The 18,473-nt window shown below is 38.4% G+C and overlaps 1 long non-coding RNA gene across 9 annotated transcripts in view; it reads left to right on the top strand.

The window, feature by feature from the left end:
- Window positions 1-18,473, top strand: part of LOC129416802 (uncharacterized) — a 342,254-nt gene that overhangs the window by 12,200 nt on the left and 311,581 nt on the right. For all 9 annotated transcript variants that reach the window (XR_012372153.1, XR_008635554.2, XR_008635548.2 and 6 more), the window contains exon 3: window positions 17,294-17,390. This is a non-coding gene — a long non-coding RNA (uncharacterized lncRNA). The remainder of the gene's footprint in view (window positions 1-17,293; window positions 17,391-18,473) is intronic.

Below are 18,473 nucleotides of genomic sequence, written 5' to 3'. Positions count from 1 at the left end.
AGTGGCGTGCACTAGCTCCTGCTATATTTTTGAATTACGTCCACAAAAGAATACTTTCTAAAAAATGTTTTCAGATGTTAATAAATCTGCCTGGAAAGTTTTTGTCACACGAAGTGATCAGCTTTAGGAGCTTCAGATTTTGAACTCTGCAGAAAGATGAAGCTCTCATCGCTGGTCTTATTCAGCTGTCACTGCAGTGATCAAACCTTCACATGCAGGATCACTTGCAGGTTGGCGAAATCGGTTATGCAAAAGGAAGATATTGAAACCTATTGAACACAGCTAAATGTTGAATTGTGGCTTTACTTTTTTCTTCCTTACATGAACAGTCAGTAAAATTTATTTACCTGACCTTCGAGTTTCCAGAGCAGCAGGGTCCAAGTTTCACATTTTCTTTTTTGTGGCATTTCATTTTAATATGAAATACATAAAACAGGATAATGAGGGCTCAGGGTATCTACTTATTGATTTTTATTTCAAGGCTAGAAATAATAATAATTAAAACAGAAAAATTACCAGCTGGTCCTTGGGATTTTTGTGTTTGGTGTTAAAGTGCCGTTTAAAGGGCTACAGAATTAAATTACATTCATCAAAATTATAACTTTAAAAATATAACTTTAAAAGTTGAAGGGTTGATAAAGTAATTATTATTTCTCCTATTATATAACAAATAGATTTTAGCCTCTCTACAGAGTTAAATTTGTAAAATGCTATTTTATTTATTTAATTTGTATTTGTTTTAGGGATTAGTAAAGTAGAAAAACAAGAATTGACTACATAAAACACTATGAAACATTAACTGTGCCATTGAGAGAAAAAAGGAAAGCTTGTCTCTATTAGACCATTAATAATATAATGAATGTAGTAATGCTTTTGACACCTCTGAGAGTCAGAACATGAAGTCTCTATTTCAGTATGTTGTCTGGAAACCCCACTTTGTAGTCCTTGCCAGCCACATCCAGTCTAATCCATCCTAAGACGTTGTGTAGTAGCATCAGAAAAGAATTAATGAACAAAAAAAACTTTTAGACCTTGTGTCACTTGATACCGGAAAAACTTTGTCTAAAGCCCTTAATTCACACAGGAGATGACTGGGAAGAACGGTGTCCACTGAAGGATATTGATATAGATTTTAATAAATGTACAGGCGATGACACCTAAAATGCTGCTTCAACAATGCAGGTTGACAGTGTATTTGTACTAATAACCCCTAAGAGTGGAGATGAAATAGCGGGTGCTTCACTGTAGCCGTGATTAATGTGGCTGAAGTAATTAAATTCCATTAGGCCCTGGGATCACCTGCCAGTGGAAAGCGGGTGGCAGGCCACGGCGAGACAGCCATCCAGGACCAAGAGACTAATGCTTTATAAAGCAGCGCTCCCAATCCCAGCCAAGGATACGCTAACGTAGGACATCTGCTCTCTGTTGATGGCTGAAGGTATTGATGCATTGGATCATTAAGGGGGAGGGGGGGCAGCGAGGCGGTGCCATCAGAAAGCTGAGTTTTTTTGGTGTTGACAGGAGAGATGCACCAGAAGAAATGCATCCGCCGTGCCTTTGTGTGCTGTAATCTCTGGGTGTCGCGGGCAGGAGAAGCCTGGCTGCAGGGCTCTGTGGGAGTAGCTTTGCTATGGGTGCAGTGTTGGGCTGTTGTTTTTCTGTTTTTCCAGTAGATGGGCATAGCACCGCCCCTTCACCCCCTGCTGTTTTGCAGCAGATTCCTGAAGACTGGCATCATAGTGGGCGGGGAGAGAGAGCCCTGTGCCCTTTGCAAATGGCTACAGTAATGATCCACTTGGGACGCAACGGGTCGCCATAGATGCGGATGTGTCCAGGTGCCACATACGCATTTCATTAAATATTAAAGCGATTGCTTTCAGTTACAGAAGCGGGGGAAAATTGGCCACGTTCCAAAAGTGACTAAATGTATGTGAGATGAGAGAACATCTCACTCCACGTCTCTCTCTTCCCGTTTTCTCTCTTGCCTCTTTTCTCTATTTTTCTGTCTCCTCTCTCTAATCACTTTCTGGTTTTACTTGACCTTTCTTCTGCTAATTAGTTGCCTTCTTGAAATGCATTATGGGTAATCTATCTTGGGCGATCCAGCTTCCCCCTTCTCGCTCCGGTAATCACTCTAAATGTATGAATGATTTATTCAGTGGAGCCATTTCTCACAATCTTAAAATACACAAACCATAAAATACAACCCAATTATTACCTCAGGCCTGCAGACCGGACCTAGCCCGCTCCTGTGTTGTGTAATTGTGGTGACATTGAAGAAGAGCGTTATCTAAAATGTGCACAAGCACAAGTGCGCAGGAACTTGCAGGTGTCTCAGGAATGCAATTGCACAGATGAGCGCAGCAGTAATGTAAGGTGTTGAGATGGGCAAACGCATGCCCATGCTGTGTTAAATGCTACGTGTGCGACTAGTTTTCCACAGGCTGAGGAAAGGGCTGAAAGCTTAGCATGTCCTTGTTACGCATGTGAAAAAAAATCAAATTTATTCAGTATCCGCTTCTTACTGTGACTGTAATTTCTGTATGGGTCAAATTATATCAAGTTTTTAGAGTCTATTCATTTTGTGCAACCTTTGAGTTTGACACTATCATGAGAGTAAATTCATGCAGTTGAAATCCAAACAGTTTTGATGCCATGTGTTGTTTAACACTCAGAAAAGTGCTTGTGTATTTGTGTGTTGTCTTTGATATGTGCATACAGTAGAAATGGATACAGCAGATGTGTGAAGCCAGAGCCCCCGGCTGCTGCCAGCTCCTGGGATACTGTGTTGACAAGTGCCTTCAGGTGCACAACTCTTCCCATTACACGCATAACAGTCCCTTACACAGAATCAGAGCCAGGAAACACTGTATAAGCATGTGTGTGTGTGTGAGTTTGAACACATTGGGAAATGGTGGTGAATCGGGGAGATGAGTTAGAAGTTAATGCACATCAGAAGATCAAGTACTTACAGATTTTTTTCTAAAGCAGTGCTCTTGTTTGTGCTACTTGTCTTGTTAAAGTCACTAATTCTCAGTAATTTTCATCCGATTTTGCAAAATGTCATGATCATTATTTTTAGCAATTACAATTACAGCGGTCAAATTACAAGGAATTGCATTTTTTTGTAGTTCTGCATGGTTAGGCTATGCATACAGATAGGATTGCATATCACCACTGGGTTACTTAGTGTTTTTCTTTTAGTTTTTTACATTAATGCAGTTAATTTTTTCCTTTAATTATTGAAAAAGTTATTATTGGAAAAGTTGTCCTTTTACTTGTATTTTGGGCACTACATGTATAATAGGCAAACAGAGCTTATTTAATTAATACTTTTCACACTTAGAATACATTTATACAATGCATGTTTATTCCATTTGACTTTGTCTTCCAAATGTAAAATAAGTCATAGTCTAAAAAGATTTATTAAAACTGAATACGTCTTGTAACTGTGCCATGCAGTTACATTTGCTAACTCTGTTAGTAAGCACTACGGAAAAATATACATAGTATTTAATTCTTAAGGTTAGAGGGAAGATATAAAGTTTTAAGCTGAATCAAGAAAAAATATATGACGGGTCCCTTGTAAAACACAATTTCATGTCTAAAGCATGCATGCTCATATTAAAAATGATTGTTCAGTAAGTGCTGTTTACTGTATGCAATTTTGTTTTACTATTTATTTTTGCAGTACTTGGAATTGTTACTAAATGTTTCTAAATAAAATTGTTTCCCTGAGAATTCTATACATATGTCTCCATAAAAATATGCATCAATTAAATCTGATGTAAAGAGAAAGGACAATTTATTGCTCTGAGGATTTATTCAATTTAACTCTGTAATTGCTTGCAATTCACTTGCTCATTATAGTACAATTTAGTGCATTTAACAGCAGCTGTTATAGAGTTAATGACAAGAGCTATAGGGAGGATCTACATTATCCCAAATTACTCTGTTCAAGGTGTAATTCCACACTCAAACACACTGCATTTAGGAACACCACATGAAGGAGGTTTATAGAGACTGTACATATAATAAAATATATAATAATATAATAATTATATTATATATTATATATATATAAAAACACGCACACACATATTATTTATGCACATTATTTTACATTATTTTATTAATTACTTTTAAATATTTTTTTATTTAACCCACTATCTGCTGATACAAAAAAAGGTTAATCTGGATCCAAATGAAGTTTAATAGACATTTGGAAATTACTGCAGTAAAGAGGGTCAGATGCATGTACATTATGTTTACATAAAAAGGCACTCCAGAAATTTTTTTATTACCTTAATGTGGTTTTTATTACATTGATATCAGGGTCATTCTACAGAAAAGGTGGAATTCGGGTGATGGAAATCTGCTTAAATAAACTTCTTTCAACATACCCAAAACTTCTTTAATAGCATTAATTAACTTGTCAAATCTATGAATCCGCAAAACGGGGAGCTTTATCTATTTTTAACTTTTCAATACATTTTAATAAAGAATCCATGACATTGTATCTTCAATACCTGACAAAATGAGAATATAATAAAAGATAATGAATATGATAAAACTTATAAACTTAAATTTTTTTACATCTTATTGTGTTTTTAATGCTTTTGTGTTGGTCAGGTGACGAAATAGTGCTTAGGAAGTACTCATTAGAGATGTAACACCAATGATGGTAACACCAATGATGGTAACAGCAATGACAATTTACAGAAAAAACTAACATTTTAACAAAATGGCTGCCATTAGCCATCTGCTATTTTATCAGAGAAGTAACAATCACATACTTATTCAGTATAATGTATTTTATGTAAAGATCTTAACGCTCCCAGTTATAAAAAAGAGTAACACTAATGACATCCAAAAAATCTTATCTCAGAATTCTTAGATATATCATGATATTTTAGACAAATAAGGTAAGAGATCTCACAAACCTTCATGCCTTCTTCCACTGCATTTCTTTCACTGACCTCTTGACCCATGAAAAACTTCAAAGAGCTGATGCATTGTTTCAAAATAAAAGTGCTTTGGGTAGGGTAACACCAATGACATAAATTTGGGGGACAAATATTTATTTGATATTATTCATATTAATAGTGTATTTTTACCATTTCAGTGTTGTAGTGAATTCATACAGGGTTAAAGGGACATGTAAATTAGAATTGTTTTATAAAAAAAACATGGTTTTAAATAATAAGTACACAGTTCAACTTCCATGTATGATCAAAGGGACAGGGCAATTTTCAGGACCAGACATTTAAAAAAAAAGTTTTTAAAAAGGGGAAAAAAAGAAAATTAAATAAATAAACTCTCTCATCATGTTAAGGACAGTCTATATTTATTAAATATATATCATTCTGGAATTATTAGGTCAAAATACATGATTAAGGGGTCTACAAAAGCAAGGGACAAGCATTTCCACCATTTTCGTGGAATGACCCATTATTGCAATTTTTTTTAACAAAACACAGTCTGTTATGTTTTTTTATATTTTAAGCAGGAAGGCAGTTCAAGAGATACTGCATACATCATAATTTTATTTATGTCTTGCGTATATTACAGGATAAAATCTGTGATTCAACAGTCATATTATAGAATTGTATTATGTTCTCATTTGTGTATGTCTGTGTGAATGTGTGTGTGTGTGTGTGTGTGTGTGTGTGTGTGTGTGTGTGTGTGTGTGTGTGTGCGTGTGCGCGTGCGTGCGTGTGTGTATGTGCGTGTGTCAGTCACTATTGTAGAGGTGTTCTGGGTGTGTGAACTGACTGTGAAGATGCCTTTGAGCAGTGGCTGTGTTTTTTGCCTGATTGTTTACCACTCCCCTCTTTTTTTTACTTTCTCTCTCTCTCTCTCTCTCTCTCTCTCTCTGTCTCTCTCTCTCTCTCTCTCTCTCTCTCTCGGCTGTAAGTCTAAAATTTTAATTATGCTGCCTGACAGGCTCGGTACGTGATGCACGGCCCTGCATCCATCACGGCGCGAGGGCCGGTGGCGGCCCATGCCTTGCCTCTTTCCCGAACGTCGGAGCAAGGGCTGAGCAGCAGGTGCCATATTACTGTGTACAGAAAAGCAATTAGGAAGCATATTGGATGAATGAGGAGTGCATTAATATTAGCGAGTACATTTGTCAGTGGGCTTGATGCGAGTCTTTTTCTTTTCTTTATGCAACATTAAGATTGTGGCGCTCATAAATTCTCTGCTTAAATTGCCATCTGTTTCCCTGTCAGGGTACTCCGAGAATCTGAGAGGAGGGGGATAAGAAAGTTTTCTCGGTTTCTCTGCCCCCCCCTCTCTCTCTCTTTCTCGTTCACTCTTTCGTCTTCCTGTGTCAGGAGAATGTGGTTTTGGACACGTTAACTCTTGTGTGTCTTACACATCTCTCACTTGTTCAGGCGCATGTATTGTATTGTGTATGGCCACAAAAATCAAATGTTTGAATTTTCTTATAATAGAGATTGGGGATGTGAAAAGTTTTATATTTTTTATAATCAAATACTTGGTGGATTGCCCAAACTAGCCGACTGAGCTCTGTATATTCATAGGATGGACAAATTTCTCAGAGGGGAGTTTAGATAAGACAAATTATTTGCGTTAGACGGAAAACAGTGGAGTGAAACTGAATGCAAGGGTCTTGAGATGTCTTATTAAAGGTTAGACATTTTGACACGCTGTCTTTAAAACTATATATATGTTAACTTCAGCATTTTTTTTTGATTCGTCAAGCATGTGATCTCACATCTCTTTGGTTGAACAAAACGTAAAGGTCTCTTCAGGTAATGTTAATTTACTCACGAATGGCTAAAACCACTTTGTTCTTTTTCTCTCATTGTCTTTCAGCGGCAGAGGAATAGCTGCTCATCACTCGCTCTCTTTGGCATGATGGCCACATTCTCAGGGCTATCATCTCAATAACACGGACGGCTTAATGATGGCACGTCCAAGTGCTGTCACAGAGAGATTACTGTCAGTGCGTCCCATGCCCGCAGGGGATGTGGGGGTGTGCTCGGCTCGATTTGGAGGGGGTGGGGGGGTTGCATAGAACCACATGATAATTAGCCAGCCTGCAGTGTGCATAAAACAGTCTGGAGTGTCAGAGCAGCCCCTCCATTCACTCGTGTGTTACAACGTATAGCATAGCTATAACAGGAAACCGTCGGGTTTGACCAGCATCGATGAGTTCGAAACTAGCAATATGCTTTGTTTCCCCAACCGAATTGATTCGAGTGTGTGTGGATTACAGGAATGCGTACGTATATCAGCACTGTCATCTGGCTTTAAACAACATATCATGTGTCATTAAACATCCACAACTCCTACCAGCGCTATCACCGCAGACAGTTAATATACACTTCGACGGCATACGCTGAGCGCACAGCTTGGATGAGAACGTCTGGACTGTGTTTGCTTGTTTTAATGCGTGTCAGTGGCCGCCAAATCTGTCCATCCAGTGCGGTTGCGCTCACGCTGGCTGACTGTTATTAAAACATTTTCCCTTCTGAGAATTATATTCAAATAATTCTGTTGCCAGAGTTGTCAGCCAGTTAATATTTAACTGACTCGTCAGTAGCTCGCTCCCATAATCTGTATTACAGGCATTGGCATTGAGATTAAAGATCAAGAGATTTTAGGAAACTTAGAAAAGAATACCAAAAGAGAGAGGGAATTTGGCCATTAAATGGCAAATTCCCTAGCAAGTCCTTGTGTTTAATGTGGGTTGCCTTAAAAAGACCTCCCTGCATGATGTTTATGGTTGGAAAGCTGCAGTGACTTTGGAAAGAAAGAAGGCAAACTTGGAAAATTTGCTACCTTGTGTTCTGAATTAGTGTGTGATTTTCCCCTTCTTTATACTTTAAATTTTTTGTTTTACATGGTTGTGGATCATCGAAACACAGACTGGAAAGAGGACGGAATTTTCCCTTCACTATATCCACCTGTTTCTCGAACGCAAAGTAAATGATGTGACGTATTTCCTTTCCGGTGCGAGACTTCCGTTTCAATATCCAGCCGATAGAAAACAGTGTAGTGGGAGCACGCGTAAATCATGATTTAAACAGTTTATATTTACTATACCTGCAGCCGAACCAGTGTGAGGATGAAATTAAGAAGTTGCTTGATATATGAAGATATATTGAATCATTTCGTGTTGTTGATCGGAGGTGACAGGTCTTCAATGCGCAAATATAAAAGCAGAGACATACCAGTATCTTTATGGGAAAGTCAGTCGAGTGTTTGTACATGGAATTTACCAAGACTTTGTGTTTTTAACTTTTCAGGGGCTGGTTTTAAATATCACAACTGTCCCTCTGGTGTGAGTTTTTTTTAAACGGCAATTTATAATGGACTTGTTTATGGCGACACGTCAAGCTTCATGTGGTCCGACACAGTCAGCAGTATCATTCAACATGAAAGTTATTTGAACAAACCATTATAAACATATTAAACTACTCCATGTATTGAGTATTGTTTTCGTTTTATAAAAATATTACATCTTATGCACTAGGTGGAGATGAAATTATTATATGAAATTATTTGCTTACTTTTTAAACTATTTGCTTTTTCATTTAAAACATGATGAAAGTACGCGCAAACACATTACGAACTATTTTAAATATTAACTAAGCAGATTATGTCGTATATATTCTGTACTGTAATCGAATTATTGTATTTATTGTTTACTGGCAGTTTCTTTTAAAGGTTTTACTGGATGGATTTGTAAATACAGATCATGATTGCATGTGCGCCACATACACATTCAGTTCTTGTGCATGGGGTTAAAATAAATGTTTTGTAGAGATTAACTGCGTTTGTATAAGCTATTATGGCAACCCCTAACTGCACAAATCATGTCGGCCTTCTTGGATTTCATAATAAACATTAAACAGCCAGTCAAAACGGCACACTTGTGTCCTTCGCAATAGACTACCATTAGCTTTAGTGGCTCACCAGAAGTCATAAACAAGAAAGCTCAAAGATGGCGCCGCCCACATTTACGTCAAGAAACAGGTGTATACTCTGTATATAGCATAGGTCGCAAAATAGCAGATCATAGTCTAGATCCAGACCACAAATAATTGAATGTAAATTCTTCTGGTTATGATTAAAAACACACATTATTTTCCACATACCGTACATTTTTGTAGATCCAGATATCCCGCCTTTCTTAAAACGCTTTGATTTTGTACAAAGCTCATCGATCTGAAAAGTGATGTGTCCCTTATTGGCCAGCTAATCTGTACGTTGTGATTGGCCTGAATACGTTTGACGTCAGTCGGAAATGTGACGCTTCTTACCATGTTTGAAAGATTCGCTCACAATGCAATGCTAACAGGAGTTAACTTACAGGCTGTGAGTCAGAAGCGGGATGAATTATGATAATGTCGGTCTTGTCTACATCACCAATCCCAGGAAGTAAACTGTTGCCTACAATTTGCGTGTTTGTTGTAGTCCAAGAAAAGAGATTTATGTTGAAACAATAACTCTCGCTGTAAACATCTTATACTTTTAATGGAAGCTAAGAACCTACTTTGTCTGAAACTGCACCAACAATGAATAATCTCTATAATCAGTATCATTTATAAATGGTATATAAGTGCTCTTGCTGTTAATATTCCTGAAATGGACATTGGATATTTACAGTAGTTTCATTGCCATACAAAATATTGCATCTTGAAACTGTGTTTTGATTGTTTGGACCCCTGATATCCACCGCCCGTATCCAATGTCTGTTTGAGTACGTAGTAGCCTATCTATGTGTGTGTATGGATCCACAATTGCATGTACCCGAGGGTTTCCGTCTTTGACGTAAATCACATTGGTGAAAAGACCAAGTTTATCTCTCCTTAAGCGTAGCTGAATCTCTCAACAGGTCTGTGCATGATCCAGTGCTATTACGCTGTCTAATACCTTCTCATTGTTATTCATTGGCTATAACATGGCTCGTTTTTTTTCTCGCCTCTTGCCTTCCCTCACAGCTCCATTTATGAATTGCTCTGTAACCTCTTTTAAGAGTGCCGTCTAATTGATCTAATTCAGTGCTAACGGATGTTCTCTGTTATTACAGATGATCTTAGAGGCAAAGTTGGTAAAAGCATTAATAATCTGCACTCGTTGCGCTGTGCCGTGGCACGCCTGAACGCGCCGGGGGGTAATCACGCAGTCCATAGGGGGCGCATGAAGCCATTATTAATATTAAGGCAGATTGTTCGGCCCACAGTCGCTCACCTAGTCTAAATAGAAGGCGGAAGGTGGGATGCACGGAATACTGAAACTCTGAAAGTAGTATAAGACATTAACCCACAAACTGATACCGCTGCTGTGTCTTCAGACTCTTTCACATGACTGCTGGTAGACACGCAGTGTGTTCAACACCTCCTTCCTTTGTGTTTTGTACCTCACAAGCCTACACTGTAGTCAAAGAGCCTCTCTTCAACATCATGATGATGCTCCGGGTCTCTGTTGCATCATGAAACCAAGATCTCCAAATATCTCAGGAGAACATTTTGCTAGCCTGGTGAAGGTTGTTTGATATTTCCCATTCTTTCCCGACTTCCTTCTTTCTCTCTCCTTCGCCTCCTAATTCGCAGTATGATGACAATAACATGCACGACAGCCTTAGCGAGACCTTTCGAAATGCTGCCAGCCGCCCACTCCCCTGCCAAGGTCACCACTAAAAGGCGTCTCACTCTTCTGCTAGTGGCTTCTTCTTCACGCAGACTCGTCGGCTAGCCCTGAAAGATGTAATTTTCTTCAAATGCACCTTTCGGACTAGTTTGTCTATTTCCGCGGTGCCCTTTTCCAATATGAGACAGAGACTCTACATCGCAGCGACTTGCACAAATCACCCGGCGGGGCGGGGATCTGAGAGGGACAATTTGCCAGCAGTATGCATGAGTAAGCAGGGAATTTCTCCATCCATTTAGAGTGACCAGACTGCTCCCTGACAAGCAGATGAGAGAAAAGCAGTGCATATAGAAATCTTGTGGCTAACGTGGTCCTGTGAGGGAACCATCTTCAGATGGCTTTTGCCATGTCTGATCTTTCTCTCTGGTCGAATGTGGTTTTTCTGTTGTCTGTACTGGTGCTTTGTAAGCTGGGATTTTTATATGTAAGTGTATTTTCTTTTATTCTTGCTGTTGCATTGAGGTACTACAACAAAACATACACACTGTCAGAAAAATTGGTGAAAAAAATAGTCCACTGGGAAAGTAGGGGAGAGCGGGGTCGAAAGTACAAAAAATGTAATTTTAAAAGATAATGTTTTAGACATATATATATATATTTTTCTTTGTGGGCAATAACTCACAAGTGTGGTCTATCAATACCAGGTGGAATTTTGATCAAATGTAAAATGACTTCAGTATAATTTCACTTTAAACATAAGTAGTGAATTGTTCCTTTTGACCCTGACAGCAGGGACGATCGTAACACACATGTGGGTCAAAGTAACACAACAAAACAATAGATTTTTGTGTTACACTTGTTTGTATGAAATATAGATGACTATGACCTTGTTTATTTGTAACTGCAAACATATTTTGTAATTTATCTTTGTAAAAAATAATGAAATTACATTTTTATTTAAAATTTTTGTTTTATCAAATGTTTTAAAAGCAACCAACAGTACAAACTTAAATAGAATAAAACATGTTTTCAACAGTTTGAACACTATGAAAATTAAATTAAATCAAATTAGAATAATATCAATTTTCAACATAATGCAACAGTATAACATTTAAAACTCGATTTACTTTTATTTTGAAAAACTCTGAGAAGTCAATCTTCAGGATGTGTAAGGTCACTAAATAACCTGTAGATTGATCAGTACTGTAACACAGTGGTTCCCAAACTTTTTCAGCGTGTGGCCCCCCTTGTTTACGGTGCATTCCTTCGCGGCCCCCCAAAGAAAATTTGTGACAAAAAATGTTCTAAATCTCAACATTTTAATTTAAAAAAAAACATTAAATTATACAAAAAATAGTGCTTTTGGTTAGTAGCCTTATTTTTTTAGGTGTAATTACACAGAATTTATGATAAATTAATGTATTTCATAAAATGTCATAAAACTGGGGCCCCCTTGCACCATCTCGCGGCCCCCCTGTTTGAAAGCCACTGCTGTAACACATGAAACGAAAAACACAACGCGTTATAAGAAAAAATGACCGCTTTTGGAATTTACTTTTCATGACTGAAAACACATTTCTGAACCTAGATGCGCAAAACGGTGAGTAAATAATGTGATATTTGTCAGCTCTGTCAAGGGTTTGTGTGCTAAAGATGCTGTCATAGTTTGTGATGCAAATGTTATCAGGCCTCAGAGAAAATCTCTTTGTTATTTTCGTCCCCGCTCTGCCCTACTCTTTAAAAAGTTCACCTTTGCACATAAAAAGTAAGAATTAGTACCTCAGACATACATTCTGGTAAAAAAGAGTGCATATTAGTACCTCAAAGGTACATATTGGTACCAAATGTACACATAGCAGTAACATATGGATTTTTGACAGTGTATAACCGGCTGCCTGTACGTTATCCCGCTTATTAAAGGTATTGCGGAGGATTTTCTTTTTCCGGGTGGATCATCAAGACTATTGGTCCTCCTAGTTGTCAATCAGGAGTGTTGCGCAATCGCATTTTTTTAAAAAGTGGAGAAGGCGGTTCTTTTCTAAAATTCGAGAAAATCCTCCGCTACACCTTTAAATTGCTATTTACCTCATAAGTAAGGTAAGAAACAGATGTTGATTTGATTTGAATATTTTATTTTTTAATTTTTAAGAAATTTAAAAAATTTATATAATATCATATATGTTTTTAATTTACATATTTATATTTAATTTTTGTGTGTTATTTAACTGTACCTGTCAAAATTATTTGCAGCATCCAGGTTACCATGCGTTATTAGTTATGTAAGGAATAATTGACAACGGGCCATTGAATTATAAGAAAATAATGCCCATGAAACATCATCAGAATGAACCAATCAGAATAAAGCATTCAGCAGGCCCGTGCATAACTGGGAATAATAAACCTGCAAATGTCGCTACTGACCAATCAGAATCAAGCATTTCAACGAGCTGTATCAATAACAAGGAATTTTATTAAATCATAATAATTCATTAAAATAAAAATATATCTATATCAAATCATAGATTCAATTGTGTTGATGATGGAATGTGGCTTTGTAATAACAGATGAATGCCATAATGATGGATGCCATTTTGTCGTGTTTCTTTAGTTTTTTTTATTTTGATAGAAGCCAGTCGCTATTTCAGAATGAGAAGATCTGTTATTGTGAGGTGGTTTTCCAATTAGGAGGGCAGTTTGCCTTGTGATTTTACCCGGCCAGCTCTGAGTAGAACAGCAGACAGTAGACAGATTTGGCAGGTTACACATCTCTACAGCACATGAAATCTTGAGTGGTCCCACATCTTGTTTAAAAGACTGTGTAAATCCTCCCTGTCCTGCTTTAAAAATCACACTGACTTTAGAGGTCAACTCTTCCCAGTGAAGTGTCCTTCAATGAGACGTTTAATGATACACTCATCACATTTAGCATTACCGCTGTCATACAGAACAATAAAACACTTGCTAAACAGAAAATAGCACCTTTTATGCTATTTCATTTATATGTGTCTACACTCTCAGACAAAAGATACAAAGCTGTCACTGGGATTGTACCATTTAAGAGATTCTAATGTGTAATATTTAGGTACAGATGTACCTATATGCATCTGTAATATACACTTAGACACAGTTTTTTTTATCAGAGAGTGTAGTAGTTTGTAGTCAATTGTGTACTTATTTGTGTTGATATAGTTCTTAATATTTACCAGATTCGGCCTGGCATGTGAGATTTCCTTGTTAGCTTAGATGTGGAATACTGTTTTTAGAGTACACACCAAGTCAAGACTTTTGTGCGAAACCCTCCAGCCAGCGGCGCGGTAGGGATGATGCGCTCTCTCACAGAGCGCTAACCTTGATCAATACCCCACTATGGATCGCTCCAAACCCCGCCGCTCCTACTCGCTCTTTATTTCAATATCACGGCTGTTTGAACACTGTAGCCAGAAGCCCTTGCTGAAATGGGCTCATTCTCTCGTTCTCTCTCCCTCGCTCTTTATGGGTAGGTTTGTAGAGGATAGATCGCCAGAGGCCACAGGCAGAGGACAGCTGTGTCACTTACCTGTGTTCTTCATTCCCGCCTAAACTAAGAAGAAGAAGAAAGTTGGCAATGCAGCCTTGCTCGCACATCAAAAGTAACTTATATTTGGAAATGCAGGAGAGATACAGTAGAGAAAGGTCTTTAATCACTTCCCATGTGACCTTACCAGCCTTTTGAGCCCTGCTGGGCTGAGAAGAAGCGGTTTGTTTTTTATGTTTGCTCTCATTTTGGGATTCAAAGCAACAGATACTGCAGCTTTTGTTTTTAAAATCAATCTTTAACTGTATTTAGCCCTTTCGGACATATGAATCACTTTGTGTTTATAGGAGATCACACAGAGGTGCTCAGACAGGTGGAGTTTGAGTTTGAACCAGCTTCTAGAGATTTTGTACTATTATTTACCTTACACTGTGAAATGATACATTGGTTAAAGTGTGCACGTGAGTTCAGAGGCTGACCCAGATGTGTTAAAGTGGGTCATGGGAGTGGCCAGGCGTTGTGCTGGAGACAGGCATGGAGATGTGTGGGATACTGGGAATGGGTTGGGGTTTTGTCCTGATTAAAGTATATTTGGAATGGGAATTGTTTGCCCCATACTATGCCATTGGTTGAGCCATTATGCAAGAATGCCTCGAGCGCCTTTTTGGTGTTGATGTATTTCTACAAAAACAGAAAGATTCGGTAGGCCTATCAAATAGCTTTGGAGGTGTTTTTTGTAAGTACCCAGTAGGGTTTAGTTATATAAATGCATGAATCATAACTTGACACTCATTTTTTAGTGGTGATATGTGAACCCCCTAGTAAGTTTCTTTGCATACAATATTTGGCACATTTACTCCCTATTGACAATGATGCATGCTGTTTAACGACTGTCCAGTCATACCATTTACTCTGTCAACTCCCAGTAACCTCACACTTCTTGTCAGCCCATCTCCCATCATGCAACACTGTCAGATAGTGAGTGCTATAGGGCAAGCGGCTCCGATGCTGTCATCTCTCTCCTGCCTTTTCTCATCATCCGCTTTTCTTTCTTATATCAGCACACTCATCCTTGCTTCCATTTCCTGACGGAATCTGGTTTATCTGACAGTTTCCTGTGAGTGTTGCCTCCTCTCATTATAAAGTGACCCTGGTCCAGCTCAGGCCTGCCAAGAAACCAGCACTTAGGTGCTATAAGTTTGGGGGAGGTCCTTTGAAATGCAACAAAATAAGGCATTGTCATGCACTTAAATCTATGTGCAAAGGTCTAGTTTTTCTAAAATTGAAAGTAGTTATGTCTGTTTACTCCCCAGCACAAGGTTTTAAACTTGTAAGATTGTCTTTTTTCATAGACACATTATAAGATAAGTATATATTATTATAAGGTAAGATGTAGTCGCTTTTTATACAATGGAAGTGAGTTGGGACTGATGCCATTGAGCTCGAAAAATGTCCCAAAAGGACTAGAAAGTAATTTTTAAGTGGTCCTCATGACTTATGATATATTTTAAGTGGTCCTGTATTAACATCGTTGTGTCTTGATGTCAGGTCACTGTTGGGTCTTGGCATCTGATCAAATGTGGTCTAACATCAAGACCCAACCTTGGCCTGATGTCAAGACCCAACTTTGGCTTGACATGACAATCCAACATTGAAATGACGTCAAAATCCGACGTTGATCTAACTTCAAAATCCAACATTGAAATTACGTCAAATCCGACGTTTATCCAATGTCAATATACAACCTGATCAAAGGTGATTTAACATCAAGACCCAACCTTGGCCTGATGTCAAGACCCAACTTTGGCTTGACATGACAATCCAACATTGAAATGACGTCAAAATCCAACGTTGATCTAACTTCAAAATCCAACATTGAAATGACGTCAAATCCAACGTCAATATACAACGTTGATCCGATGTCAAATTTGAACTTTGATCCAATGTCAAATTTTAACTTTGATCCAATGTCAAATTCTAACTTTGATCCGACGTCAAAATCCAACGTTGATCCGATGTCAAGACCCGATTTTGATCCGACGTCAAGACCTGACGTTGATCTGATGTCAAGACCCGACATTGATCCAACGTCAAAATCCAATATCAAAATCCGTTGTTGATTCGATGTCAAAATCCAACGTTGATCCGACGTCAAGACCCGATGTTGATCCGATGTCAAGACCTGACGTTGATCTGACATCAGGAGCGACATTGATCTGACGTCAAAATCCGATGTTGATCCGATGTCAAGACTCAACGTTGATCCGACTGCAAAATGCGACGTTGATGTGACGCCAAAATCCGACGTTGATCCGAAGCAAAAATCCGGCGTTGATCCGACGTCAAAATCCAATGTGATCCGACGTCAAAATCCAATGAAGTCAAAACTTTAAACTTTGCTACCACGGATGACTGACAGAAGAAACAGCACCGCCAAGTGCGCACTGTTCAATAAGTGTTTAGTAATCTCATCTTAACCACAAGATGAGACCTTCACTGATAACCACACATTCTCTTCAATCTATACTGAAACACAAGAAATAAACAATAACTTATGCAATTTAATGCCATGATTATAAGAAATTAAGACTTACTGCTCTGATTTAAGACTTTGTAAGGACTCTAAAACCCCAATAGATTGAAAGATATTATTTCATAATGAATGTCCACCGATAGATTTATATAATTTTTTTATGTTGTCAGTTTGCAGAATCCACTTGAATACAGCTTACATTTGGATTTTGACGTATAGCTAAGTAGTAAACCATTGCATTAACAGCGTAAATGGTCATTGGTTCGAACTCAGGGATCACACATAATGATAAAAATGTATACCACAAAGGAAGATATTTTAGAAATGTTTGTAACCAAACCGTTCGTGGACCCCATTTACTCCCATAGTATTCTTTTTTCTTGTTATGGAAGTGAATGGGGTCCATGAATGGTTTGATTAAAAACATTTCTCAAAATATCTTCCTTCGTGTTCATCAGTACGAAAAAATGTATGCAGGTGTGTAACAACATGAGAGTGAAAAAAATGTTCATTTTTGGGCGAACTATTCCTTTAAACTGTCAGATTTTAATTGGATATTTAAACAGTTGTACAAGCAAATTTGTTGTGTTTTCTGATCATTCTTTTGTGTTTGTCCCCAGGAGTAATTTCAGTGGCTGTTTATGGGATGAAAGGCTGCGGTGAGCTCACCCTATGGAGAGTTAACCGGTTGGAGGAAAGCCAGTGTGGCTCAAACAGGTAGGAGCTGTGCCAAAACCATCCTGTCCCATTCTGTCCTGCCTGCTGACATCAGTTGCCTGTTAACCTTTAATAGAGCTCCAATCACTTCTAATCCCAAATTTAAAATGCGGTTTTGCATTGCTTGCTTTACCATCAAGATGACCGATGCAGTACACGGTTGGCTGAGTTTAAGGATTGATGTCATATTATGATTGCATTCACGACGCAAAAAGAGCTGGTGAATTGTACAGCCATAATTGTAGGATATATTTTCTTTTTGCCACTTTTATTGATGAGTACAATAACAGGATTCAAACTTCAGTCTCCAACAGGGCTAGGCAAAGACAACGGCAATTGTATGATTTAGATTTTCCACCACAGTCTGTTAGTTTTTCTATGTGCATTCAATACAACAGGATTACATTTACAAGAGAAAGCAACAAATGAATCAATGCGCTCGTGTCTTCCTTAAGGCCCAATGTATCTGCCATCACTCCAATGCTGATATTAATCATGCATTCCCAATTCAACCATACCAGTAGATGACAATTACTTTGCCTTCCATTATTTATTACAGAGAAGATGGCCACAAGGGAAAAACGTATTGATTTATAATGTGTTTCCAATCTGCATATTTAAAGTTACAAGAATACAAGAATAAGGACAAAAATTCAAGCAGCACCTGTATAAACTCATTTAAACAAGTGCATTTTTGAGTTTCCACCGCACGGGAATGCGCTTTCGTACCCCACTTTGGTCATCCACGTTGTTGCTGTCAAGTAATTACTGTGGTCAGAGAGTACCGGTAAATGTGGCATTTTAGTAAATGGTTTGTGTCCGGCCTGGTGCCCAGTCGGAGTCTGCGGAGACGTGCCGAAACAGATAGAGGGGGCCAGGTAGCCCATGACATCCCGTTTAAAACGCTCAGACTATCCAAACGGCCCTGCGGACTTCAAACCTCGCCAAGCTGTTCCCACGGCCCTCTGATGCCCGCCTGTCAACGCATGCCAGGCCAAATCCAACACAGCTTTTTGGGTGACTGAAAGAGAGGCCTACGTTATATTGGCTTACCATTGGCCCGTTTTGTGAAAGCTGTGTAGG

This window comes from Misgurnus anguillicaudatus, chromosome 11 (genome assembly GCF_027580225.2).
Source record: "Misgurnus anguillicaudatus chromosome 11, ASM2758022v2, whole genome shotgun sequence".
NCBI lineage: Eukaryota > Metazoa > Chordata > Actinopteri > Cypriniformes > Cobitidae > Misgurnus > Misgurnus anguillicaudatus.
Note: the sequence above shows the minus strand (reverse complement) of the source record. Positions and strands in the feature narration are given on the sequence as shown.